The sequence below is a fragment of the Mobula birostris genome, chromosome 13 (assembly GCF_030028105.1).
Source record: "Mobula birostris isolate sMobBir1 chromosome 13, sMobBir1.hap1, whole genome shotgun sequence".
In the NCBI taxonomy this organism is placed as follows: domain Eukaryota; kingdom Metazoa; phylum Chordata; class Chondrichthyes; order Myliobatiformes; family Myliobatidae; genus Mobula; species Mobula birostris.
This window is the reverse complement of record NC_092382.1, coordinates 95,261,846-95,287,872: the sequence shown is the minus strand read 5'-3', so window position 1 is coordinate 95,287,872 and position 26,027 is coordinate 95,261,846. Positions and strand designations below refer to the sequence as shown.

Here is a 26,027-nt window from a genome sequence, read left to right as displayed (position 1 = left end):
GGCAAAGTTGTATGGAAGACGAGCAGTTGCCCATGCTGCAAGTCTCCCCTCTCCCCTCTCCACGACACTGATGTTGTCCAAGGCAAGGGCATTAGGACCCATACTTGGCACCAGTGTCGTCGCAGAGCAATGTGTGATTAAGTGCCTTGCTCAAGGACACAACACGTTCCCTCAGCTGGGGCTCGAACTCACGACCTTCAGGTTGCTAGTCCAATGCTTTAACCACTTGGCCACGTGCCCACACTGTCCTGGTTAACCACTGCAATATTACTGTGAGTCTGAATCTTAGAGTTGCCTGTCTCCCTTGTGTATAGGAAGGGTGATTGATAAGTTCGAGGCCTAAGGTAGAAGGAGATGAGTTGTCAACTTCAAACTTTCTGCATAATCACTCAAAGAGTTGAACTGCACGTGATTGTAACGAGAGCGTCTTGGACCTCCAGGTGGTCCACAGCAGGGGAGATTGATACGTTCGTGGCCTAAGGTAGAAGGCGATAAGTAATACAGCGCTCGTTACAAGCACGTGCAGTTCAACTCTTTGAATGATAATGCAGAAAGTTTCAAGTTTCTCCTCATCACATCTATCTTAGGCCATCAATCACCCCTGCTGTGCACCACTTGCTGGAGGTCCAAGACGCCGACTTCTACAAAGAAGGGATCCATATGCTCCACGACCGCCGGACTAAGTGTGAAATGTAGGAAAAATAAATGTGCTAGATTTTGTAAAGTTGACTCCGTCTACCTTAGGCCACGAACTTATCGATCACCCCTCGTATATTATGGTATTTTTTTACACTGAATTACGAAAGCTATGTTCCGCTGTTCACAAATTATCCTTTGGTCTTCCTAGGCCCACTTTCCAGGAAGTCCTTTTGATACTCTTAAGTGCCTGCATCCATGTCCCGCAGTCTTCCACACCACAGTCTGGGGTTGTGCATGCAATTCCGTTAAAAAATGTTAAAGTCTGTCCCGACTTAGGCCGGTTTCCGTGGCGTGAAGCGACTGAGAGAACGAGGTTCCACCCCCCGTCCACCGGATAGGATTCCAGCCAGTCTACCGCGAGGTTAACCCCCAGCATTTTGCCGGTACCCAGTCTCAGCTGGGTAGACTGGAGCATTGTGTGGTTAAGCGCCTTGCTTGAAGACAGACACCCTGCCTCGACTGGGGCTCGAACCCACGACCTTCAGCTCGCTGGTCCAACGCCCTGACCATTTGGCCACGCGTCACACTTGGTACTGGCTGCAATATCCTCGAGATTCTACCCCTCTAAAATGTCTACTCTCACTGGATTTTTTTTTTGCAGGATCTCCTTAACTGCCTCTATACACCTGTCTGTCTCTATATTTGCGTACAGGCATTCAATATCCATGGAGAAGAGTAAAGCATCAGAGTGAGAAGACAGTGGTTTAAAAGTGATCTGAGGGGTGAGGGTGTACTTACATGGAGGAAGTAGTTTGCATCTGGACACCGCCCTCGGGAAAGGTGGCGGGAGCGGATGCAACGACTGCGTGTCAGAAACACGGAAAATCTGCAGGTGCTGGAGCTCCAAATCACGCACACAAAACGCTGGTGGAACTCAGCAGGCCAGGCAGCATCTGTGGAAAATAAGTAAACAGTCGACGTTTCGGGGCCGAGACTCTTCAGCAGGACTGGAAAGGAAGGGAAGAAGTCAGGGTAGGAATATGGGGGGAGGGGATGAATAAGTTCAAGGCGAAACCTGGAAGGGTGGGGATGAGGTAAAGAACTGGGAAGTTGGTTGGAGAAAGAAATATAGGTCTGGAAGAAAGGGAACCTGATAGGAGTGGACAGAAGACCATGGAAGGAAGCGGGGGAGGGGGAGCAACGGAGGGAAGTGATAGGCAAGTAAGGAAATGAGGTGAGAGAGGGAAACAGGAATGGGAATGGTTAAGGATGGTGAGGGAAATTGACGGAAGTTTTAGAAATCGATATTCATGCCATCAGGTTAGAAGGCCCGCTTTCCTCCTCCCTCTCTCCCACACCTATAACCCGTCTTGCCCCCTCTTTCCACCCCATTTACCCATCCTATTCCCCGTCTCCCCCCATTGTCTCCTTCTTTCGTCCCCTTCCCTCTCACAACCTCCACGCTGCATCCCTCTCATCCCATTTCCCTCTTTCAGCTGCATTCCTCTCCCCCGATATCCAACTCTCCCGCATCTCCATCTACCCTCTTTGACAACCGTCTCAACTTGTATCTTTCCCTGTCTCCGGCCCCTCCCTGTTCATGACCTCAGAACCCTCAACATCAAAATACCTGACCACGGACGATTACCCCTGACCCCCAACACACCTCGACACCTGGCCTTGTGTCTGTCCCCCCCTAACTCTCCCCTAATCTCTGACATTGTCTGTCTGACCACTGAGCCCACGCACCCTGACACCGCATTTCTTCTCACCCTTACCCATCCCTTTCTCCCGTCCCAGGCTGAATAAAAGAAGCAGATGAGAGCTGCCTCATGGAGCTGCAGTCAGTATGTAAGTAAAGTCAGCTCTCTGCTGAAACTTCTGGGTGTAGGTCAGAAGATCTGGCTTGTAATCCCAAATTTGGCCCAGGTGACGGACTGTATTTTGTTTTAAAGAGTTTTTTTTTTATTTTCTAAGTTTTTATATCTAATAGAAGGTTATGGGTAACCCCAGGTGATTTCTAAGATAAGGACATGTTCGGCCTATATTATGCTGTAGGTTCTATGTGTCTATGTTTCTATCCCTGTCCCCACAGTCTTATCCACCATCTCCCCCGTCTTTGTCCTTTCCTCCTCTTCTCCTTCCACGCTCCCTCTTCACTCCCTTGCTCCCCTTTTCTCATCCCTTCGCCACACTCTGCCCTCCTCCTCTCTCTCGTCTCTCCTACAAATTCTTGTCATTCCCCCTCCCCCAAGCCTTCTCCGTCTCTTTTTCTTCTCTGTCTGTCTGTCTGTCTCTCTCTCTCTCTCTCTCTTTCTTTGCCTACATCAACAATTTCCTCTCTCAGCTTCTTCCACACAGATACGGCTTTTTGTGTAAAAATAAAATTTTCCCCTTAGGTTCCTCTTAAATCCCGCCCCTGTCGTCTATGCCCTCTAATTCCTGATTGCTGAATTCTGAAAAAAACGCTGAATGCATTGACTTTATTGTTGCCCTCTTGAACTTATACGCCTCTCAGTCTCCTGCCCTCTAAGGAATAAGGGAACGAGGATCAACTTTATTCGCCACTAGACGACGAAGTGACCCGTTGGGGCACCCTTTCAGAGAAGGGTAGTGCAGTCTGATGTGACCAGAATGAACATTAAATTTTCCTGAATGCTATTGGTATCGCTTTGCTTTGGAAACTGAAGTAGAAAACCTCAGTTTATTAAAGAAGAGCGATGCATAGCAAAGCAAATATAACTCCTTCTCGTTTAACGAAGGACAATTTTGATGGCATCATTTCTGGTTTATCTGCCACTCTCGTTGTCATTCTGAAGACCTGCAGTCCTTTCATCCCCCGTCTCTTCATCTCTTCGGCTTTTGTTATTTGTCTCTGATCCTGGAGACGTGCATGCCTCTCCTCCTCTGTCTCTTCTTCTCTAATCTTTTTTCATCCTTTTTGATCCTGGAGTCGTGCGGCCCTGGCCTCATCCGATTCTTGTTCTCTCCCTCTCCTTACTGCTTCCCGACGACGTTTGGCGTCATCTCTTGACCATACTGTCCCCCTTCCCTTTCCGCGGGGCATAATTAGGCTGATCAATTTTTTTACCCTGATGCTGGATAGAAGATACGAAGCAGTAACACCAAAGGATGCTGATTATTCTTGATGATGTGGTTGTCCCTCTCCTAAATGGACGTGATATAGTCACCGCTGTCCTTTGACTGCAGCAAAGGGTTTTATGGGTATCTCGAAGTACGACATTACAAAAAGATTTAATTATCTCTTATTGATGGGTGGCAGTTAGATCTGTCCCAATCCTGCACATGCTCAGGGTGATGAGCAGAATGTGACCCCGCGAAATCGAGTTGCCCTGCTCTTTTGCACAGATAGGTGTCGCTGCAGTGGGTGGACGTGCGCATGCGTCGGGCTGTCTCGTCCCGATTTCCATGATGACCGATCAGGTCTCGGGTGAAAGCCAGCCTGTTGATTTTTGGCGAATGAGCAATTGTATACGAATATATAACCCTGAACTTTACCTGCATTCTGTAAGTTAGCGCATTTTAACTCGGTTTAGCCAAAAGTAAGTGCCGCTGTAATGCACTGTTGGCGCTAATTGAAGGTCACAAAAAGACAAACAGACAGACAGACAGTGAGAGTTTTAGTAGTATATAGATGCAAACTTACAGTAGTTTGGCATTCGCTGTGGTGTCCAACCTCTCCCTGTAACTCAATTGCACAAGTCCTAGCTGGGCTCCTTGTTGTCATACGGAGATGAGGTGGCTGGGAACAGACCCAAGTGCAAGACACAGACACTGAAGTACCAGGGACAGGACTAGGACACAGGGCGATGGCAAGGACATGGACACGAAAACCAGGAACCTGGAACAGGACTGGACAAGAGAACTAGGAGCCCGTGCTTAGACTCCGAGCCAGAGACTGGACAAGGACACAGACCTGGGTCTTGCCTCTGGCTCGGACCCCAGAACTAGGTAAGGACGAGACTTGGCAGGCAGGCAGGAGGCTGGAGTCTTCAGGCTTGAGGCTTGGAGGAGGCTGGAGTCTTCAGGCTTCAGGCTTGACAGGAGGCTGGAGTCTTCAGGCTTGAGGCTTGGCAGGAGGCTAGAGTCTTCAGGCTTGAAACTAGAGACCAGAGGCGAGGCTTCGCAGGAGGAAAGAGGCTAGAGACTTGGCAGGAGGTCGGTGGCTCGAGGCTTGGCTGGAGGCCGGAGGCTAGAGGCTTGGCTGGAGGTCGGAGACTAGAGGCTCCTCCTGGGCAGGGCGCGGTACTCCTGGGCAGGGAGCGGATCACCACCCGACAGAGGCAAGGTACAGGAAAGGACAGAACCAATCGCAGGTAACGGCAAGACGGCCTGGCTTACCTGGGCGGAGGCAAGGGACAGGAAAGGAGCTAGGTACAGGGTGGCTCCAGGACAAGACTACAGGCGAGACGAGGCGAGAGTTACCAGCAAGACAAGGCAAGGCTTCAGGCAATTCAAGGCGAGACGAGAACTTCAGGCGAGGCGAGAGTTACCGGCAAGACAAGGCAGGGCTTCAGGCGAGGAAACAGAAGGCAGAGCAAGGGATACAAGTAGTAAGGACAAGATCAAACTAGCAGCCACGCCTGGGTCTCTGAAGGTATTTATGCAGCCAGCCCCAATGGGCATCAGCTGCCTCAATTAGCTCAACAAGAACAGAAACAGGGTAGACAGGAAAACCTGGACCAAGGGTCGATGGACCGAACCGTGAACCGGAATATGGACCTCACGGACCGGACCATGACACTTGTAAGTCTTTCCCGATACGCCTTGCTTGTGAGAGAGGTCAGAGGAGAGCGGTCCGACCTGACAAATAACGTCAGTAACGTAGATCATCTCACACAAGCTGCTGGAGGAAACCAGCTGGCCAGGGAGCATCTGTGGATAAAAAAAAAAAAAAATCTACAGGACATTTCGGTCCCAAACGTCGACTATCTTTTCCCATAGATGCCGCCTGACCTGCTGAGCTCATCCCGCATTTTGTATGTGTTGCTTCGGATTTCACGGACTGGGCACTCAGTGGCCACTTTATTAGGTACAGGAGGTACTTAATAAAGTGGCCGCTGAATTTTCCTTTTTCGATATTTAACACACGTACGCATTAATTTTCATCAGTGACGCTGGAATTGTGATATTAAAAAGCTTAATTATTGCTACAACTGACTGGACAAAAAAAAAGAAGCAAGAATATCAAATATGCCTATTTCATAGGATGTTCGGAAGCGATAGCAATGCATCAAGGGCACCATCCATCCGATCACAGACACTAATTATGTCTGCAGGTTACTAGCGACAAGAGGAGATTGTTTTCCCTAGAGCCAAGGATGTTCCGATGTGACTTCAAGGCGGTTTAAAGATTCATGAGATATGGGGATAAGATATTGTTTTCTCTGCCAGAGCAGGGGAGCTCCAAACCAGTGGGCGTAGGTCCAAGGTGAGAGCGGAAAGATTTTAAAGGGACTTAAGCGACAATGTTTAACACTGGGGGCGGTCTGAGTATTGAACGCCCTGGTAGGAGAAGTATTAGAGTGGGTACAATTGCATTATTTAAGAGACGCGTGGACAGCAAAGGTTTGGAGGCATATGGTCCCAATGCGGGCAAATGGGAACACTTAAGGTGGGCAGCCTGGCGGGGATGAATTGAGCAGAATGGCTTTTGCCCTGCTCACCTCTACCACTTTAACTACAGCAAAGGGAGAAAATAGAACAGTACAGGGGAAAAAAGAGGCGTGAGCCGGCCGTGATGCCGATCCACACCAGTCCTGTCTTCCCGTGCACTGTCATTATTCCTCCATCTCCTGTTTGTTCGTTGCCTGTCTAAATATCTCTCAAGCCTGATTGCAAACGCTTCCACCTCCTCGGGGCAGCCCGTTCTGGGCATTTGCCATTCTGTATGTAATCAGAATCTGATTTGTTTTTTTTTTCTAATCGCTGAGGTTACCTGACGTAATTATTCAAAAAAAAGGAATAGCGGGATATTTTACGTGAGTTAATGGGCCGGCCAGAATTCTGACGGCGGAGGTGTAAGAGGCCGTTTCTGAAACGTTGAGCCCGGGACTTCAATCTCCGGTAGCTCCTCGCCTATGGCCGTACTGACAGGAACTCACGACCCGGATGGTGATGACCCTAAATTGCTGCCGCTCCCGAGTCCTGAATTTGAAGGTGCCCTCGCTGGTTAGGTGTGTTCTTCCCGTGACGCAGTTGACTGACGACGCAACCCTCAGGAGGTGATGCAACCGTTCAGAATGACACCCCCCCCCCCCTCCACATCCACCATTATACGTCTATTTAAATCTGAGAGAGCCTCTGGAGAAATAACCAACTTCGCTCAAGCTGCCAACGAAGGAGAACAAGTGGACTGTCGTCTTCGCGATGCTGTCAAAGCATTCTGTCCGGGGCATGTCCGCCCAGATATTAGCGCCTACGAACTTGAAGCTGCTCACTCTGCCCACTGCTGAGCCCTCAGTGAAGACTGGTGTGTGTTCTCCCGACGTCCACTTCCTGGCGCCCACTGTCACTTCCGTTGTCTTGCTGATGTTCAGTGCGTTGACGTAAGCTAGGTGCAAAATTTCTAATCATTCCCTCGTTAATTTTTTTTTCGCCCGCTCCCGTATTTAACCTATATCCTATTTGCTAGTTCTACCTTAGAGAAAGGAAATGTTCTGTCAATTTAGGCCTCTCGTAATCTTATAAATTTCGGCCAGGTATTCCTTCAGTGTCTGACTCTCCAGAGAAAACAAATGTGTCGGTGGGATCTGCTACTTGGCCTTGGGCAGAGCTGTAGCAATTTCACAACCTCAAATTAGCATAAACTTATCTTGGTACATCCAAGTAACAGCCTTTACATTTGCTACCATATTTTGCTGGACGGCGTCGGGGATGCACACCGGGAGCACAGCAATCTGTTTACACCCATCAAACACACATGGACAAACACATTCGTGTCATATATACTCATCTGCCGTAGCCCATACGCCAGTAACACACAGAATAACAGCTACGCTTATTGAACTTCAAACAGAAATGCTTATTCGTTTTACGAATTTATAATTCAGACTCATTTCGTGCCTTTGCTTTCGGCTGCTACCAAGAAACAACAAATCTGACGTCAGATAAGACCATAAGACCATAAGACAAAGGAGCAGAAGTAGGCCATTCGGCCTATCGAGTCTGCTCCGCCATTTTATCATGAGCTGATCCATTCTCCTATTTAGTCCCACTCCCCCGCTTTCTCACCATAACCCTTTGATGCCCTGGCTACTCAGATACCTATCAATCTCTGCCTTAAATACACCCAATGACTTGGCCTTCACTGCTGCCCGTGGCAACAAATTCCATAGATTCACCACCCTATGTCTAAAAAAATTTCTTCGCATTTCTGTTCTGAATGGGCGCCCTTCAATCCTTAAGTCATGCCCTCTCGTACTAGACTCCCCCATCATGGGAAACAACTTTGCCACATCCACTCTGTCCATGCCTTTTAACATTCGAAATGTTTCTATGAGGTCCCCTCTCATTCTTCTAAACTCCAAGGAATACAGTGCAAGAGCGGACAAACCTTCCTCATATGTTAACGCTCTCATTCCCGGAATCAGTCTAGTGAATCTTCTCTGTACCCTCTCCAACGTCAGCACATCCTTTCTTAAATAAGGAGACCAAAACTGCCCACAGTACTCCAAGTGAGGTCTGACCAGCGCCTTATAGAGTCTCAACATCACATGCCTGCTCCAACACTCTATTCCTCTAGAAATCAATGCCAACATTGCATTCGCCTTCTTCACTACGGACTCAACCTGGAGGTTAACTTTAAGGGTATCCTGCACGAGGACTCCCTAGTCCCGTTGTATCTCAGAACTTTGAATTCTTTCCCCATTTAAATAGTAGTAAATTATTTTAAAGTAAATTATAGTAAATTAATAGCAAATATTAAATTATTATAAATCAGATTCTAATTTACAAGGGATCTTAGATCACAGAGTTGTCTGTGTGGAGCGCTATTTCAATCCGACGCCTCTAATCCACTGGTGCTCCTTGTTACCTGACCCCTGAATGAGATGAGCGATGGAAACAGATCAGGGCGGATTGTTGACGTCACACTAGGTACGCGACAGACGGGGACGCGGGCTGCAACAGAGGTGGTAGGCGGGGAGTGGGCCGAATTCCTTCCTGGGTCTATTGCCCTCTGCTCCCGGTGCAGAGGGGCAGACGTCATAAAACCTGCAACGCTGGGTGCAGTCAATGGTCGAAGATCTAATAACAGCGATTTCCTGGTGCTAAGAAAGCGAGAGCCCGGGTCGCTCAGTCGGTAGAGCATCAGACTTTTAATCTGAGGGTCCAGGGTTCAAGTCCCTGTTCGGGCGCTAATCTTACATTTAAACTCCAACTGCATCCTTCAAAACGAGTCAGCAATCTTAAGGCAATGTGCAGGAATGCAGAAGAGTGCAGTAGACTCGGACAATTACATCAAAAGCACACGTCTCCCCGCGGCCCGTATGATCAAAGTTCAAGGTACATCAAAGTTTAAGGAAACGTTATTATCAAAGAACGTAAACGTCACCAACCCGCCCTGAGGTTCATTTTTCTTGCGGGCATTCCCAACAGCTATGAATAACTACGATGGATTCAATGAAAAACCGCTGACAGCAAAGGCTGACAAACAGCCCAAGCTCAAAAGGCAACAAACGACGAAAATGCAACGAGAGAAAAATATCAACAAAATAATAACAACAAAGAAATAAGCAATAAATATCGACAACCTAAGCTGTAGATTCCTTGAAAGTGAATCGATAATTAATAGGATCAGTTCAGGGCTGGGATGAGTGAACTAGAGCAAAGTTACCCACTCTGGACGGGAGCTTGATGGTTGATGAAAATACTTACCTGAACCTGCTGGTTTGCGTCCTGACCCTCCTGTACCCCCCTCCTGATAGCCAGCGCGAGAAGAGAACGTGGCCCGGATGGTGGGGCCCTCGATGCTCAATGATTATCAACAGGAGCCGTTGCTTGAAAGGGCTACGCGGCATGACCAAAGATCACCACCATCCTGGCCGTGCCTTCTTCGGGCAGCCACCCTCTCCATCTGAAAAGATGTAGAGAAACACGAAATCCCACAAGAACAGAAAACTTCCTCCTTCAGCCCTTTTCTTCTCGAATCCCCGGGAATACTTTAATCACAGCAGTTTACCGACATTTTGACCACTTTGAATCAAGTATATATACATATACCACATATGCCAGGAGAGCACAGACTGATAGGATCATAGGATCATTGCCGAGTGCGTGCAGAGTGTGAGCATGGTAATAGCGTGGAATAGCCAGCGGGGGTGGGGGGGGTGTGGTGAGGGCAGCAGGTACCCTCTAGGTCAGAGTAGAGTAGCCCAGTCAGTGCAGTATCAGATTTCTGACCTTGGCGCCGAGAGGATATAAGCCCTCTTTAGGCACTGCTTTTAAGTCACTTTGCTCATAATGCACTTATTTTACGCCAAACGATTTTTTAAACTAATGATTTTCCTAGAACTGTTACAATTATTTCATGAATAATTATCTCGGAAAGGTTCTTACGAATTGATTCGTAAACAACTGTACGGGGTTTATTCTTTGTTATGTTAAATTTAAAATGGCTTCTTAGTTATGTTAATCTTCTAAACTGCTGCGTATGTGGATTAAGATGGCTTCCATGTTATGTTAAATGCTGAGAAAGTCTCTGGCTAGACATTTGCTTGGGTTAATACAGACAGCAGGGTGCTATTAACCAATGGGTGTCCATGTTATTATTTCTTGGGGTGATAATGCTGACTCAGAACGAGGGTTTTTTGGCGGGAAGTCGGACGAGAGACCGGGAGGACGATGGGCGGGCGGGAAGGCTCCGGTCAATCACTCCGGGTGGTCCTGAGCCATAAGTCGACGGGGTCCGGGTGGTCCCGAAGGAATTCCTGAGCTCCAACGTGTGCACGGAGAAATTGAACTTTGATGAGTCTGGCGCCTTTTCCATTCCTTTTTTTTCCTGTATTGAACTTATATTAATCTCATAGACTTGGTGATATCTATAAAGTGTAATTGGTAAAACGCACTGTGAGTGCTGGCTGATGATTGATGTTTGAAGCTGAATTCGGTGGCAGTGATACAGTAACCGACACAACAGGGAGACCAGGCGGGCGGCGGACGGGGTTTCCCCTAGATATATACGAGCCAATATAGCTGAGCGTTACACAACTTACTCTCCACGCCATCCGATTTCAAGACGGCCATGAGCACTTAAATCAACTTATTGTCGCGCTATTTATTCATTTGTAACTTGGGCTCATCGTATGCCTTGGCTCCAGACGGCTATCGAGAAACCATAAATTCCACGTCACTGATAATAACCCAGATTCTGACACCGAAGCAAGTCCTCCACAGGGATCATCCAGGGACTTATTTCAGAGAGCTGTCTGTGTGGAGCTTTAATCCGACGCCTGTAGTTCACTGGTTTTCCTTGTTACCTGAAACCTGAATGAGATCAGCGATGTAAGCAGATTTGGACGTATTATTGACATCACACTGAGTAACTGTGACGCCGCAGGGGGCTCTGTGACACTGGGTTGTAGAGGTGATTGGCGGGGAGCGGGCTGTTGCAGGTGTAGTGGTGCAGATGGTATAGATCCAGCGACGCTGGAAGGCACTCAACGCGTCGAGAAACAACTGTCGGTGGAGGAGGAGAGCTCATGTCTCAGCTGGAGCACCTGACATCAGCGGCCTGTTGGTGCTGTGCAGTGCGTAATAACCAAGAGCCCGGATAGCTCAGTCGGTAGAGCATCAGACTTTTAATCTGAGGGTCCCTGTTCGGGCGTTAATGTTATATTTAAACAGTCCATAATTATGACATAGGTGCATAATGGTCTGGTAGGGAAAAATGAATATGCAATGGGCTCAGCCCATTATATCACAGACACATCATTCCCCATCAACGGTAGGACAGATCAAAGTAGAGCCCTGGGTTAATCAGTCGCCTGTAAACTGCTGGTGTTCTTCGTTACCTGAACCCTACTCTCCTACTCCCCCTTTCGGTTTCACCTCTCACCGGTCACCTTGTATTACTTCCTCCGCTCCCCCTCCCCCCACTTTCTTACTCTGAATTCTCCCCATCCTTTCCAGTCCTGGTGAAGCGCCTCGGCCCGAAACGTCGACTGTTTGCTCTTTTCCATACATGCTGCCTGGCCTGCTGAGTTCCTCCAGGATTTTATGTGTGTGTTGCCTGTTCTTTCACTCTGTCTATGACCCTCATAATCATATATACCTCTGGCAGGTCACAATCCCCCTCAAATCTACTACGTTCAGAAGAATTAAGACCTAACGTTCTGATAAAAGATCTCGGCCCGAAACGTCGACTGTTTACATTTTCCACAGATGCTGCCTGGCCTCCTGAGTTTTCTGCGTGTCACTATTTCCTTCCTGGAAATTTCAGCCATCCTACAGAGCCTGGATAGTTCAGTCGGTAGAGCATCAGACTTTTAATCTGAGGGTCCAGGGTTCAAGTCCCTGTTCGGGCGATGCATCAAGAGTTCAAAGTAAACTTATTGGGTCGCTTAGCGATTAGCCGAGAGCTTTATAGTGCCAGCGACACGCTCCTCTGGTGAGGATTTACAGGAGCCTGAAGTTAGAAGCCCATAGACTACCCGCAGATTGGTTCAGACACCTCGGAGGCGTAGCCCGAAGCGCGGCGCTATTACAGCTTGTGGGGGGGGGGGGGGGTGAGGGGTTCGGAGTTCAATCCGGCCTCCTCTGTATAACGACCATGCGTAGGCCCCGTAGAGTGCGTGCTTTATCCCCGAGTGCCCCGGTTTCCTCCCGCAGTCCATGGGGGTAGTTTAACTGGTCATTATAAATTGTCCCTTTTTTTTGTAAGGGGCTGGCGTTAGATCGGTGCTGTTACAGCTTGCTGAGACAGAGCTGTTAAAAGGACCGGTAGAGACTAATCCGCGCTGTGTCGATTAACAAATAAAGAAAAGAAAGAAAGGAAATCTCCACCTCAGGGCGTTGATAGAGTCAGAGGCGCGACCTCCTCCTCGTTCCCTGAAGCTGATAAGCAGCTCCTTCCTGACGCGGTGGGAAAGGCGGTTGTGTGGCGTCACCCAACAGACTCTCGCCGGTAGTGTTGTGCAGGATCATTGCTGACATTGAAGAATTAGAAAGCGCAGCGACAAGCCCTTCTGCTCATCGGATCCTTTCCGGTCTTCAAACAGTTCAATGCATAACGCGGACGCGCAGAACACGCGCATGCAAGCTATGTTTTTCACTATAGCTCGACACACGTGAACCAACATGGCAATTTGCCGCACACGGAAAACACCTCCGAAATTTCGGGGGTGGGGCGGCGGTGGTGGGCTTAGTCAGACAGCAGAGGGCGCGGACCCGGAGCCTGGATACCTCAGTCTGCAGAGCTTCAAACTTTTAATCTGAGGGTCCACAATTCAAATTCCTGTCTAGGCGCTGAATTCACATCGCACGTACTTGGATTGACGCCCGAAAATATCACCGAAAATTTCTCCCGATCCTGCTGCGGCTAGGAAATTGCACGGGAGTCTCCAATTCCTCAGATAACGATGGAAACTCAGCATGTGTATCGAACCGCAGGAGATAGCAGAAGTACTTAATGAGTACCTTGCTTCAGTATTCAATACGGAAAAGGATCTTGGCGATTGTAGGGATGAATTACACGGACTGAAAAACTTGAGCTTATAGATATTAAGAAAGAATACGTGCTGGAGCTTTTGGAAAGCATCAAGTTGTATAAGTCAACGGGACCGGATGAGATGTGGGAGTAGAGAGGAGATTGCTGATCTTCTGGCGATGATTTTTGCATCATCAATGAGGACGAGAGAGTTTCCAGAGGACTGGAGGGTTGCAGATGTTGTTCCATTATTCAAGAAAGGGAGTAGAGATCGCCTAGGAAATTATAGACCAGGGAGTCTTACTTCCGTGGTTGGTAAGTTGATGGAGAAGATCGTCAGAGGCAGGATTTATGAACCTTTGGACAAACATAATATCATTTAGAATACTCAACACGGTATTGTGAAAGGCAGGTTGCGCCTTACGAGCCTGACAAATTTTTTGCGGATGTGACTAAATACATTGATGAAGATAGAACCATAGATGTCGTGTGTATGCATTCCAGCAAAGCATTTGACAAGGTACCCCACGCAAGACCTATTGAGAAAGTAAGGAGGCATGGGATCCAAGGGGACATTGCTTTGTGGATCCAGAAATGGCTTGCCCACAGAAGGCAGAGAGCGGCTGTAGACGGGTAATATTCTGCATGGACGTTGGTGACCAGAGGTGTACCTCAGGGATCTGTTCCGGAACCCCTTCTCTTCGTGATTTTCGTAAATGACCTGGATGAGGAAGTGGAGGGATGGGTTACTAAATTTTCTGATGACACCAAGGGCGTAAGTGTTGTGGATAGTGTGGGGGGCTGTCAGAGGTTACAGCGGGACACTGATAGGATGCAAAACTGGGCTGAGAAGCGGCAGATGGAGTTCCACCCAGATACGTGTAAGCTGGTTCATTTTCTAGAAGCCCGGATAGCTCAGTCGGTAGAGCATCAGACTTTTAATCTGAGGGTCCAGGGTTCAAGTCCCTGTTCGGGCGCTAAATTTATATATAAAATCCAACTGCATCGCAAAACGAGTCAGCAACTTGTCACTGAGACCTCCGTGTACTGTTAAACATGTCGTTTGCATAATTACCTGGTAAGGCAATGTGAATGTGCAGAAACGCAACAGAGTACAGTGGACTCGACCCGTGACATCAGAAGCACACGTCTCTCTGCGGCCCGTATAATCAAAGTTCAAGGTACATCAAAGTTTAAAGAAAAATCATTATCAAAGTGCATAAATGTCACCATCCTGCCCTGACGTTCATTTTCTTGCAGCATTCCCAGTCGCTATGCAGAACCACGATGGAATCAATGAAAAACCGCTGACAGCAAAGGCTGACAAACAGCCCATTCTCAAAAGGGAACAAACGACGAAAATGCAACGAGAGAAAAATATCAATAAAATAATAATAGCAAAGAAATAAGCAATAGTTATCAACGACAGAGCTGTGTAAAACACTTCAAGGGCTTTTTGAATTTCACTCAGGTTATGTTTTATAATTTTTGGATCACTATTTCTATGAATTGTATTTTTGGCTATCTTTTTCTTCAGTTTCCACGCCAGTACTTTCATAAACTTAGATCCACTTTCATAATGTCTCTGTTTCAGAAACATGAAATTCTTCCTGATTTCTTGCGTAGCCAAACTATTAATTTCATGCCTTATAATTTTAATTTCCTCTAATGTATCCTGTGCCAAATTCAATTTGTGTTTTTTTTTCCTGGTTCCTTCAGACTGTTTCTGTTACCATAATATTAGTAGTTTTCGGCAAGAAACTAATATCACTTCCTTGGGGTGCGTATATATTGAATAGAGTAACTGAATTTCCATCTATATTCCCCCTCACCAGAATATATCTGCCCTCCTTATCTCCCATTTAGAATAGTTTTTTCAAAATTTAGCTTGCTTGAGATAGGAATAGCAACTCCTCTCCGATGTCCTGATTTATATGAGGAGAAAAACAAATTAGTGAAGCCCATTCTCTTTGGTTTTCCATGGTCGTTATCACTTAAGTGATTTTTCTGTAATTGTCACCATTTCCTGTAAAATAGAATTTTACAACGTTTGGTTGGATTTAACAGCCCATTGACATTAACAGAAATGAATTTTATTTCGTCTTTAGCCCTGTGTACTCATCTATCAATATATCATTGAAATTAGCTGAATAAAACTTTATCGATCTACTCCCTGAACAAATTCGAGCCAAGAAACGCGAATAATAAAAAAAAGGCAACGGAAGTGTGATTCCAAGGCTGAGCTCTCTACTGGATGACCCTGGGTTGAGCTAGAGGAAACTTCTAGCCGTGGGTTACCCTGCTCTACCTTCCTCCCTGTGAGATGGGGGAAAACCCCATTACACTACTCATAAAAGTAAGTTAATAAGCCTATGTCTATTACACAGAAAAGATTTCCCTGTGTATTCCTCCCATATATATTCTCATTCAGGTGGGGAAAAAGCAGTGAATGAATGAATTTTGAAAATTGAGTAATATGAAATCCACATTATTATAAGTATTTCTTGAAATACGTAGAACACCGTATATTTTTGCCTCCGTTTATCCTATCAACACTCTTAAATTTAGCCAAACCCTACGGTTCTTCTGGAGAGGGTGAGGGCTGTCTTCGGAAAACTCACAGACTCTTCTTGATATTGTCTCGCCCTCCTCCCGTCTCCTGCTTCCTCGGTATTCTTACTATTTCCCAAGCAGATCGGGATAACTGCTCAGCCAGGCTTTCCCTCGGTTTGATCACGCTGACGGACAGCCCTCTGAACCTCATGTCTGTAGTCGCCTCTACCACTGTCTGATACAGTTCCAAACCATCCTCATAAAACACCCACAGTTTCGCAGGGTACGGAGTTTGGAATCAAATCTTTCTGAAGCGCTAAATCTCTAATCCTTTGTTTATGTGCTGTTTGTTCATTTGTAATTTAAACTCGATTTACCCCACTGCCGCCGAGAAACACCAAAGTTCACCTCGGATAAAACACTGAGAAGAAACCGGAACCTGATTCTACTGAAGTCTCACAGAAGAAGAAGACATCCCGGGTCATAGATCGGAGTGTTGCTGGTGTGGAGCCTTGGTTTAATCAGTCGCCTGTAAACTACTGGTGTTCTTCGTTACCTGAACCCTACCCCCGCGTTCGGTTTCACCTATCACCTGTCACCTTGTATTACTTCCTCTCCTCCCCCTCCCCCCAACTTCTTACTCTGAATTATCGCCATCTTTCCTGGTCCTGATGAAGCGTCCCGGCCCGAAACGTCGACTGTTTACTCTAAAACATACATGCTGCCTGGCCTGCTGAGTCCCTCCAGCATTTTGTGTGTGTGTGTTGAGTGTTCTTTCACTCTGTCTATCACCCTCATCAGCATATATACCTCTGACAGATCACCGTCCCCCTCAAATCTCCTACGTTCAACAGAATTAAGACTTAAAGTCCTGATAAAAAGTCCCGGCCTGAAACGTCGACTGCTTACTCTTTTCCATAGATGTCGCCTGGCCTGCTGAATTCCTCCAGCATTTCGTGTGTGTCGCTATTTCCTTCCTGGAAATTTCAGCCATGCAACAGAGCCTGGATAGCTCAGTCGGTAGAGCATCAGACTTTTAATCTGAGGGTCCAGGGTTCAAGTCCCTGTTCAGGCGATGCATCAAGAGTTCAAAGTAAACTTATTGGGTCGCCTAGCGATTAGCCGACACGCGTTATATTGCCAGCGATACGCTCCTCTGGTGAAGATTTGCTGGAGCCTGAAGTTAAAAGCCCATAGACTATCCAAAGATCAGTTCAGGCAACTTGGAGGCGTAGCCCGAAGGGCAACGATATTACAGCTTGGGTGTGTGTGGGGGGGGGCGGGTGAGGGGTTCGGAGTTCAATCTGGCCTCCTCTGTATAACGACCATGCGTAGGCCCCGTAGACTGCGTGCTTTATCCCCGAGTGCCCCGGTTTCCTCCCGCAGTCTATGAGGGTGGTTTAACTGGTCATTATAAATTGTCCCTATTTTTACAAGGGGCTGGCGTTAGATCGGTGCTGTTACAGTTTGCTGAGACAGAGCTGTTAAAAGGACCGGCAGAGTCTAATCCGCGCTGTGTCGATTAACAAATAAAGAAAAGAAAGAAAGGAAATCTCCACCTCAGGGCGTTGATGGAGTCAGAGGCGCGACCTCCTCCTCGTCCCTGAAGCTGGTGAGCAGCTCCTTCCTGACGCGGTGGGAAAGGCGGTTCTGTGACGTCACCCAGCAGACTCTCCCGGTAGCGTTGTGCAGGACCCTTGTTGACTTTAAAGAATTAGAAAGCGCACGACAAGCTATTCAGCTCATCAGACCCTTTCCGACCTTCAAACAGTTCAGTACATAACGCGATCACGCGGAACACGGGTATGCAAACCATGTTTTTCCCTGTAGCTCGACACGTGTGTTAATAATGAACCAACATGCTAATTTACCACACACAGAAAACACACCTGAAGTTTGAGCGGGCGGGGGTTAGTCAGACAGCAGAGGGCGCGTTGGCAGCCGGTGACCCGGAGCCTGGATACACCAGTCTGCAGAGCTTCAAACTTTTAATCTCAGGCTCCACAATTCAAATCCCTGTTTAGGCGCTGAATTCACATCGCGCGCACTTGGAGTAACGCCAGGAGATTTCAAGTCCGTGCCTGACGACCGGGAAGGATAAACTAGGTGCTTTCTTAAATCTCTGACACCTAGTAACTGTCCTGTCGAGCGGTGCCAGAAGGAGAGAGAGTCGGTCGGACGTTGTCGAGGCGACCGCTGTTCTGTCGGTGTCAGCCGGAGGAAGGAGCCGGTTGTTGACGTCACGGACCGTGGCGGAGCACGCGCTCCTGTCTGCAGCAGCGGTGTTCAAGTGTAGATGGCTGAGGTTCCCCGGTGTAAATATCACCCACAATTTCTCGCGATACTTCTGCGGTTGGAAAGTGCACGGGAAGCTCCAATTCCTCAGATGCCGAAAGAAACTCAGCATGTGCATGGAACCGGAGGAGATAGCAGAGGTACTTAATGACTACTTTGCTCCAGTATTCACAACGGAAAAGATTCTTGGCGATTGTAGGGATGACTTGCAGGGACTGGAAAAACTTGATCATGTAGATATTAAAAAAGAGAAAGGGCCGGAGCTTTTGGAAAGCATCAAGTTGGATAAGTCACCGGAACCGGATGAAATGTAGCCCAGGCTATTCTGGGAGGCGCATGGGGGAGATGGCTGAGCTTCTGGCAATGATATTTGCATCATCAATAGGGAAGAGAGAGTTTCCGGAGGATCGGAGGGTTGCGGATGTTGTTCCTTTATTCAAAAAAGGGAGTAGAGAAAGCCCAGGAAATTATAGACAATGATTCTTACCTCAGTGGTTGGTAAGTTGATGGAGAAGATCCTGAGAGGCAAGATTTATCAACATTTGGAGAAGCATAATATCATTAGGAATAGTCAACATGGCTTTATGAAAGGTTGTGCCTTTCCCGATGAATTTTTTGAGCATGTGACTAAACACAGTGATGAAGGTCGAGCAGTAGACATAGTTTATGTGGATTTCAGCAAGGCATTTGACCACGTACCCCATGCAAGGCGTATTGAGAAAGTAAGGAGGCATGGGATCCAAGGGGACATTGCTTTGTGGATCCAGAACTGGCTTGCCCACAGAAGACAAAGAGCGGTTGTGGACGGGACATATTCTGCAAGGAGGTTGGAGACCAGTGGTGTACCTCAGGGATCTGTTCCGGAACCCCTTCTCTTCGTGATTTTCATAAATGACCTGGATAAGGAAGTGGAGGGATGGGTTAGTAAATTTTCTGATGACACCAAGGGCGTAGGTGTTGTGGATAGTGTGGAGGGCTGTCAGAGGTTACAGCGGGACACTGATAGGATGCAAAACTGGGCTGAGAAGCGGCAGATGGAGTTCCACCCAGATACGTATAAGCTGGTTCATTTTCTGGAAGCCCGGATGGCTCAGTCGGTAGAGCATCAGACTTTTAATCTGAGGGTCCAGGGTTCAAGTCCCTGTTCGGGCGCTAAATTTATATTTAAAATCCAACTGCATCGGAAAACGAGTCAGCAACTTGTCACTGAGACCTCCATGTACTGTTAAACATGTCGTTTGCATAATTACCTGGTAAGGCAATGTGAATGTGCAGAAACGCAACAGAGTACAGTGGACTCGACCCGTGACATCAGAAGCACACGTCTCTCTGCGGCCCGGATAGTCAAAGTTCAAGGTACATCAAAGTTTAAAGAAAAGTCGTTATCAAAGTGCATAAATGTCACCATCCTGCCCTGAGGTTCATTTTCTTGCAGCATTCCCAGTCGCTATGAAGAACCACGATGGAATCAATGAAAACCGCTGACAGCAAAGGCTGACAAACAGGCCATTCTCAACAGGCAACAAACGATGAAAATGCAACGAGAGAAAAATGTCAACAAAATATTAACAACAAAGAAATAAGCAATAGTTATCGACGACAGAGTTTTGTAAAACACTTCTAGAGCTTATGGAATTTCACTCAGGTTATTTTTTACAATTTTTGTTCTTGGATCTGTAATTCTATGAATTGTATGTTTTGCTATCTTTTTCTTCAGTTTCCACGCCAGTACTTTCATAAACTTAGATCCAATTTCATAATGTCTCTGTTTCAGAAACATTAAATTCTTCCTGATTTCTTCCGTAGCCAAACTATTAATTTCATGCCTTATAATTTTAATTTCCTCCAATGTATCCTGTGCCAAATTCAATTTGTGCTTTTTCTCTAGTTCCTTCAGTCTATTTTGGAATTACTTTCATATTTTAGTCCTCATTTTGTTTTTCTTTTTGAGGAAGTTGCTATAATTTTCCCTCTTAAGACAGCCTTAAGCGTATCCCATAGAATGGGAGGTGAAACCTCTCCAGTATCATTGAATTCTAAGTAAAGACCAATTTCTTTTTTAATTTGTTCCTCAAAGTAGGGATCATTGGGTAGTCTTGTATTTAGTTTCCAAATAGCATTCTTTGGTTGTAGGTCAAAATTAACAGATAAATATATAGGTGCATGGTCACTTACATCTATTGTCCCAATTCCACAAGTGTTTATTTTATCTTTGTCTTTTCCTAATGTTATGAAACAGTCTGTTCTTGTATATACAGAATGGGGGGCAGAATAATGAGTGTAATCCCTTCTGTCGGGAAAAGGTCCCTCCATATATCAATTAGAACAACATCCTCAGAGAGTGTATTAACTCTCTTATGTAAGGATTTTGTTTCATGGGTTTTTCTGTTGGAAGTGTCTAACTTTCGTTGTAATTGTAAATTCAAGTCTCCCCAACATATCAGGAGACCTTCTGTTTCCGTTACCATAATATTAGTAATTTTCTGAAAGAAGCTACTATCACTTCCTGGGGGTGCGTATATATTTAATAGAGTAACTGAATTTCCATCTATATTTCCCCTTACCAGAATATGTCTGCCCTCCTTATCTCCCATTTAAAATAATTTTTCTAAATTTAGCTTGATTGAGATAAGAATAACAATTCCTCTCCTATGTCCTGATTTATATGAGGAGAAAAACAAATTAGTGAAACACATTCTCTTTACTTTTCCATGCTCATTATCACTTAAGTGATTTTCCTGTAAATGTCATCATTCCTGGTAAAATAGAATTTTACTACTTTTGTTTGGATTTAACAGCCCATTGACATTTAAAGAAAGGAAATTTACATTGTCCTTAGCCATGTGTTTTTATCTATCAATATATCATTGAAATTAACAGAATAAAACTTAGTCGATCTCCGCCCTGAACAAACTAGAATCAGGAAAGGCGAATAATAAAAAAAGGAAACGGAAGTGTGTTTCCAAGGCTGAGGTCTCTGGTAGATGACCCTGGGTTGAACTGGAGGAAACGTCTAGCCGTGAGGGATAGCCCCTCCTCTCTGTGAGTTGGGGGAGGTCTCCATTACAGTACCCATAAAAGTTAAGTGAACAAGTCTATGTACATTACACAGAACAGATTTCCCTGTGCATTCCTCCCATTTATATATTCTCATTTACGTGGGGAAAAAGGAGTGAATGAATGAATTTTAAACACTGAGTAATATGAAACCTACGCTATAATAAGTATTTCTTGAAATAGGTATAGCACCGTCTCTTTCTCCTTACATTTATCTTATCAACACTTTTAAAGTTAGCCAAACCTTATGGCTCTCCTGGAGCGGGCGAGGGATGTCTTCGGAAAACTCACAGTCTCTTCCTAATATTCTCTCGCCCTCCTCCCGTCCCCTGCTTTCTCGGTTCTCTTACTATTTCCCAAGCAGATCGGGATAACTGCTCAGCCAGGCTTTCCCACGGTTTGATCACGCTGACGGGCAGCCCTCTGAACCTCATGTCTGTAGTCGCCTCTTCCACTGTCTGATACAGTTCCATACCATCCTCATAAAACGCCCGCAGTTTCGCAGGGTACGGAGTTTGGAATCTAATCTTTCTGAAGGTCTAAATCTCCAATGTTTTTTTTTTTGTCATGCTGTTTGTTCATTTGTCATTTAAACTAGTTTCACCCCACTGCCGCCGAGAAACAGCAAAGTTCACCTGAGTTAAAACACTGAGAAGAAACCGGAATCTGATTCTACTGAAGTCTCACAGAAGAAGAAGACACCCCGGTCATAGATCGGAATGCTGTCTGTGTGGAGCCTTGGTTTAATCAGTCCCCTGTAAACTACTGGTGCTCTTCGTTACATGAACCCTACTCCCGCGTCCGGTTTCACCTCTCACCTGTGTCGTTGTATTAATTCCTCTCCTCCCCTTCCCCCACCTTATTACTCCGAATCCTCCGCATCCTTTCCAGTCCTGATGAAGCGTCCCGGCCCGAAACGTCGACTGCTTACTCTTTTCCATAGATGCTGCCTGGTCTGCTGAATTCCTCCAGCATTTCGTGTGTGTCGCTATTTCCTTCCTGGAAATCTCAGCCATGCAACAGAGCCTGGATAGCTCAGTCGGTAGAGCATCAGACTTTTAATCTGAAGGTCCAGGGTACAACTCCCTGTTCAGGCGATGCATCAAGAGTTCAAAGTAAACTTATTGGGTCGCCTAGCGATTAGCCGACACGCGTTATAGGGTTGCGGATGTTGTTCCTTTATTCAAAAAAGGGAGTAGAGATAGCCCAGGAAATTATAGACCATGAGTCTTACCTCAGTGGTTGGTAAGTTGATGGAGAAGATCCTGAGAGGCAAGATTTATGAACATTTGGAGAAGCATAATATCATTAGAAATAGTCAACATTGGCTTTATGAAAGGTTGTGCCTTAGCCCGGTGAATTTTTTGAGAATGTGACTAAACACAGTGATGAAGGTCGAGCAGTAGACATAGTTTATGTGGATTTCAGCAAGGCATTTGACCACGCGCCACATGCAAGGCTGATTAACAAAGTAAGGAGGCATGGGATCCAGGGGACATTGTTTTGTGGATCCAGAAATGGCTTGCTCACAGAAGACAAAGACGGTTGTAGACGGGACATATTCTGCAAGGAGGCTGGGACCAGTGGTGTACCTCAGGGATCTGTACCGGAACCCCTTCTCTTCCTGATTTTCATAAATGACCTGGATGAGAAAGTGGAGGGATGGGTTGGCAAATTTTCTGATGACACCAAGGGCGTAGGTGTTGTGGATAGTGTGGTGGGCTGGCAGACGTTACAGCGGGACACTGATAGGATGCAAAACTGGGCTGAGAAGCGGCAGATAGAGTTCAACCCAGATACGTATAAGCTGGTTCATTTTCTGGAAGCCCGGATAGCTCAGTCGGTAGAGCATCAGACTTTTAATCTGAGGGTCCAGGGTTCAAGTCCCTGTTCGGGCGCTAAATTTATATTTAAAATCCAACTGCATCGGAAAGCGAGTCAGCAACTTGTCACTGAGACCTCCATGTACTGTTAAACATGCCGTTTGCATAATTACCTGGTACGGCAATGTGAATGTTCAGAAACGCAACAGAGTACAGTGGACTCGACCCGTGACATCAGAAGCACACGTCTCTCTGCGGCCCGTATAATCAAAGTTCAAAGTACATCAAAGTTTAAAGAAAAATCATTATCAAAGTGCATAAATGTCACCATCCTGCCCTGACGTTCATTTTCTTGCAGCATTCCCAGTCGCTATGAAGAACCACGATGGAATCAATGAAAAACCACTGACAGCAAAGGCTGACAAACAACCCATTCTCAAAAGGCAACAAACGATGAAAATGCAATGAGAGAAAACGATAAACAAAATAATAATAACAAAGAAATAAGCAATAGTTATCGATGACAGATCTGTGTAAAACGCTTCAAAAACTTCTTGAATTTCACTCAAGTTATTTTTTATAATTTTTGATCTTGGATCCCTAATTCTATGAATTGTATTTTTGGCTATCTTTTTCTTCAGTTTCCACGCCAGTACTTTCATAAACTTAGATCCACTTTCATTATGTCTCAGTTTCAGAAACATTAAATTCTTCCTGTTTTCTTGCGCAGCCAAACTATTAATTTCATGCCTTATAATTTTAATTTCCTCTAATGTATCCTGCGCCAAATTCAATTTGTCTTTTCTTTCCTGGTTTCTTCAGCCTATTTTGTATTTCCTCTATTGTTTTATTCCTTTGTTATTCTTATATGGAAAATATCGCCATTATTTTCCCTCTTCAGACAGCCTTCAGAGTATCCAATAGAATGGCCGCTGAAACTTCTCCAGATCATTGAATTCTAAGTAAAGACCAATTTCTTTTTAATTTTTTTCCTTAAAGTAGGGATCATTGAGTAGACTTGAATTTAGTTTCCAAATAGCATTCTTAGGTTGTAGGTCAAAATCAACACATTAATATATATGTGCATGGTCACCTACATCTATTCTCCAAATTCCACAGGTGTTTATTTTGTCTTTATCTTTTCCTAATGTTATGAAATAGTCTATTCTTGTATATACCGAATGGTGGGGGGCAGAATAATGAGTGTAATTCTTTCCGTCGGGGAAAAGGTCCCTCCATATATCAATTAAACTAACATCCTCAAAAAGTGTATTAACTCTCTTATGTAAGGATTTTGTTTCATAGGTTTTTCTATTGGAAGTGACTAACTTTCGTTGTAATTGTAAATTTAAGTCTCCCCCACATATCAGGAGACCTTCTGTTTCCGTTACCATAATATTAGTAATTTTCTGCAAGAAACTAATATCACTTCCTTGGGGTGCGTATATATTGAAAATAGAAACTGAATTTCCATCTATATTCCCCCTCACCAGAATATATCTGCCCTCCTTATCTCCCATTTAGAATACTTTTTCAAAATTTAGCTTGCTTGAGATAAGAATAGCAACTCCTCTCCTATGTCCTGATTTATATGAGGAGAAAAACAAATTAGTGAAGCCCATTCTCTTTGGTTTTCCATGTTCGTTATCACTTAAGTGATTTTTCTGTGATTGTCACCATTTCCTGAAAAATAGAATTTTACAACGTTTGGTTGGATTTAACAGCCCATTGATATTAATAGAAATGAATTTTACTTCGTCCTTAACCATGTGTATTTATCTATCAATATATCATTGAATTTAGCAGAATCAAACTTTATCGATCTACTCCCTGAACAAATTCGAGCCAAGAAACGCGAATAATAAAAAAAAAGGCAACGGAAGTGTGATTCCAAGACTGAGCTCTCTACTGGATGACCCTGGGTTGAGCTAGAGGAAACTTCTAGCCCTGGGCTACCCTCCTCTACCTTCCTCTCTGTGAGTTGGGGGAAAGCCCCATTACACTACTCATAAAAATAAGTTAATAAGGCTATGTCCATTACACAGAAAAGATTTCCCTGTGTATTCCTCCCATATATATATTCTCATTCAGGTGGGGAAAAAGCAGTGAATGAATGAATTTTGAAAATTGAGTAATATGAAATCCACATTATTATAAGTATTTCTTGAAATACGTAGAACACCGTATATTTTTGCTTTCGTTTATCCTATCAACACTTTTAAATTTAGCCAAACCCTACGGCTCTTCTGGAGAGGGTGAAGGCTGTCTTCAGAAAACTCACAGACTCTTCTTGATATTGTCTCGCCCTCCTCCCGTCTCCTGCTTCCTCGGTATTCTTACTATTTCCCAAGCAGATCGGGATAACTGCTCAGCCAGGGTTTCCCTCGGTTTGATCATGCTGACGGGCAGCCCTCTCATCCTCATGTCTGTAGTCTGACACAGTTCCATACCATCCTCATAAAACACCCGCAGTTTCGGAGGGTACGGAGTTTGGAATCAAATCTTTCTGAAGCGCTAAATCTCTCATCCTTTGTTTATGTGCTGTTTGTTCATCTGTAATTTAAACTCGTTTTACCCCACTGCCGCCGAGAAACACCAAAGTTCACCTCAGATAAAACACTGAGAAGAAACCGGAACCTGATTCTACTGAAGTCTCACAGAAGAAGAAGACATCCCGGGTCATAGATCGGAGCGTTGCTGGTGTGGAGCCTTGGTTTAATCAGTCGCCTGTAAACTACTGGTGTTCTTCGTTACCTGAACCCTACTCCCGCGTCCGGTTTCACCTATCACCTGTCACCTTGTATTACTTCCTCTCCTCCCCCTCCCCCCAACTTCATACTCTGAATTCTCGCCATCCTTTCTGGTCCTGATGAAGCGTCCCGGCCCGAAACGTCGACTGTTTACTCTATTCCATACATGCTGCCTGGCCTGCTGAGTCCCTCCAGCATTTTGTGTGTGTGTTTTGCGTGTTCTTTCACTCTGTCTATCACCCT

The 26,027-nt window shown here is 45.6% G+C and overlaps 7 non-coding genes across 7 annotated transcripts; all 7 read left to right on the top strand.

Annotated features, from left to right (window-relative positions):
• The first annotated feature begins 8,944 nt into the window (after positions 1-8,944).
• Positions 8,945-9,017, top strand: trnak-uuu (transfer RNA lysine (anticodon UUU)). The gene has a single exon. It is a non-coding gene; the product is annotated as a tRNA-Lys (tRNA).
• Positions 9,018-12,112: 3,095 nt separating this feature from the next.
• trnak-uuu (transfer RNA lysine (anticodon UUU)) lies at positions 12,113-12,185 on the top strand. Its single transcript has one exon. It is a non-coding gene; the product is annotated as a tRNA-Lys (tRNA).
• A 2,025-nt stretch (positions 12,186-14,210) lies between these two features.
• trnak-uuu (transfer RNA lysine (anticodon UUU)) lies at positions 14,211-14,283 on the top strand. The gene has a single exon. It is a non-coding gene; the product is annotated as a tRNA-Lys (tRNA).
• A 2,578-nt stretch (positions 14,284-16,861) lies between these two features.
• On the top strand, positions 16,862-16,934 carry trnak-uuu (transfer RNA lysine (anticodon UUU)). The gene has a single exon. It is a non-coding gene; the product is annotated as a tRNA-Lys (tRNA).
• A 2,299-nt stretch (positions 16,935-19,233) lies between these two features.
• trnak-uuu (transfer RNA lysine (anticodon UUU)) lies at positions 19,234-19,306 on the top strand. Its single transcript has one exon. It is a non-coding gene; the product is annotated as a tRNA-Lys (tRNA).
• A 2,929-nt stretch (positions 19,307-22,235) lies between these two features.
• trnak-uuu (transfer RNA lysine (anticodon UUU)) lies at positions 22,236-22,308 on the top strand. Its single transcript has one exon. It is a non-coding gene; the product is annotated as a tRNA-Lys (tRNA).
• A 728-nt stretch (positions 22,309-23,036) lies between these two features.
• Positions 23,037-23,109, top strand: trnak-uuu (transfer RNA lysine (anticodon UUU)). Its single transcript has one exon. It is a non-coding gene; the product is annotated as a tRNA-Lys (tRNA).
• The last annotated feature ends 2,918 nt before the right edge of the window (positions 23,110-26,027 follow it).